Source organism: Papaver somniferum, chromosome 4 (assembly GCF_003573695.1).
Source record: "Papaver somniferum cultivar HN1 chromosome 4, ASM357369v1, whole genome shotgun sequence".
Classification (NCBI taxonomy): Eukaryota; Viridiplantae; Streptophyta; class Magnoliopsida; order Ranunculales; family Papaveraceae; genus Papaver; species Papaver somniferum.
The window spans coordinates 52681266-52683871 of NC_039361.1; the positions used below are offsets into that span (position 1 = coordinate 52681266).

Here is a 2606-nt window from a genome sequence, read left to right on the forward strand (position 1 = left end):
GACTCCTGAACTAAGGCTTCTATCATGTTCACCTCCTCCACACATGTGTCATCTAGCTCATGAGGTTGCTTACTGACATTAAAAATGTTCATCTCCATAGTCATATTGACAAAAGATAAACTCATCACACCATTTCGACAGTTAATGATCGCATTAGACGTAGTTAAAAATGGGCGACCTAAAATCACAGGTATCTGGTTCTCTGGGTCAGGGACAGGTTGGGTATCTAGGACCACGAAATCCACTGGATAAATAAACTTGTCGGCCTCAATAAGAACATCCTCGATAACACCTCGAGGATTTTAACAGACCTATCAGCTAACTGCAGTGTCATCTTAGTAGGTTTCATTTCACCAAGTCCTAGCTGTAAGTATACATGGAATGGCATTAAGTTCACATTGCCTCCTAAGTCAAGTAAAGCCTTTTCTACCGGAAGTTACCTATTGTGCAAGCAATGGTAGGAGAACCTGGGATTTGTACTTTGGAGTTATGGTGTTCTAAATGATTGAACTTACGTGACTAGCTAAAAAGGCTTTCTTATGGACGCTAAGTTTTCACTTTCATGCACACATATCCTTAAAGAACTTGGCATAAGCAGGAATTTGCCTAATTGCATCCAATAAGGGAAGATTTATGGTAACTTGCTTAAAAACCTCCACTATGTCATTAAATTTCGATTCCTTCTTTGTTGGTACTAATAGCTGAGGAAATGGGGCTCTATGCCTAAAATCAGACTTTTCAGGAACCGAATTCACATCATCAGAAACTTTATCAGTCTCTTCAGCTACTGGTCCTGAGAGGTGAGATCCTGAGGGGTGAACTACAGTATGTTCACTATCGGGCATGGTTACCTTATTGTCTACAACTCTACCACTTCTAAGGTTTCTAACAGCATTCAATTGATTCGATGGTTTTGCACCTAATTCATGAACTCCTCTAGGTTTGGGTTGTGTTACTAGCTTGTAGACTCTGTTCTACGGATAACTGGAATTTTGCAGTTTGCTAAGTTAACAAGGCGAGAGATTCCTCTAAAGTTAGGATTTTCTTATCTGACTGATTCTGAAACTGAGCTAGTCCTGAAGGATTCTTAGTATAGCCAAAACCTGAGGTAGCATTAGAATTACTAAACTGACCTTGACTTTGTCCCTTAGACCACGAAAGGTTCGGATGGTTTCTCCAACCAGGATTATAGGTTTCTGAATATGGGTCAATCTTTTGACGGTTATCAAATCTAGTGTTATTATAAAGAGCATTGGCCTTCTCTTCAATATTCTGGCCTTCCCAAAAAGGCTCCATTCTACCACTAGTCTGGCTCACTTCTAAGGCTTCTAACCTTTTTGCTATAGCAGCAATTTTGGCATCTGATTCATAGCCTCCTTCTACCCTATTAACGTTTCCTCTACTTAAAAGAATTATTTTCTGGGGTGCCCTACTATTTTCCCATTGCTGGTTTTTTCGGCGATTTCATTAAAAAATTCCATCGTCGCATCATCAGTTTGGTTTTCAAATCCACCAGTGCATAGAGACTCAACCATGGTCGTTGTGGAATAATCTAAACCCTCATAAAGGATTTGAACTAGCCTAACCTTTTCTAAACCATGATGAGGACACTGGGATAATAAATCATTGAACCTTTCCAAATACCTATATAAAGATTCTCCCTCTTGTTGTGAAAATGTGCATATTTGCGTCCTAATAGACGATGTTTTGTGCCTAGGGAAGAACTTATTGAAAAAGGCAGATGTAAGTTGTTCATATGTCTCAATTGACTCGGAGTCCAAACTATACATCCACGACTTGGCCTTATCTTTCAGGGAAAATGGGAATAACCTAAGTTTCAAGGCATCATCATTTAAGCCTCTAATTCTTAGAGTACTACAAATTTCCTCAAAATCCCTAACATGGTAATAAGGGTTTTCATTTTCTTTCCCTAAAAAGATTGGGAGCATTTGTAAGGTCCCAGGTTTCAGTTCATAGGGTGCCTCCGTTTCAGCTAACTTAATACACGAAGGACGGGTAGTCCTAGTTGGATTCAAAAAAGCTTTCAAAGTTACCATTTCTGGCGCTATCGGAGCAACATGGATTCTCTCCTCAGTCAAAGAATGTTCAAAAACAGACTCTTCAAAAGCCGTACTTTCTAGATTAAGGTAATCGAGACGCTTCGAACTACTAGGGTTCTCTTTAACAAATCTACCTAGTGCGTCTCTTTTACGTTCAGGCATACAATAGAATTTTCTAAATTGGAAGGGTAAGCAAACACAGATCAAGGCCGACTCAACCAAATCAAACCTATTGATTTCTAGCAAACAAAAAGCATGATGGATCCACTTAGATTGTTTCTAGACCAGCTTCTAATCCTTCGAACGGGAATTCGTTACAATTTAAGAAAACCCTCTGGAATCAATCCGAGTTAACGTAATTTGAATAGAGGCGAGGGAAGCTTGGTGGAGCTTTGATACCGAAGGACTCACGGGTATTACAAGGCGGCGCAGTCACGCATTCAACTTACAGAAACCGTCAAGAACTTCGAAGTATGCTTAAAAGAGTAACCAATATTTTTCGAATGACTTTTCTGTTAAGCTCGTTACCCTATCGGTCTCGTTCTA

General features: G+C 39.6%; 1 pseudogene; it reads left to right on the top strand.

Moving 5' to 3' along the window:
• Nucleotides 1-1593: 1593 nt before the first annotated feature.
• Nucleotides 1594-1693, top strand: LOC113276742 (annotated as a pseudogene).
• Nucleotides 1694-2606: the final 913 nt, after the last annotated feature.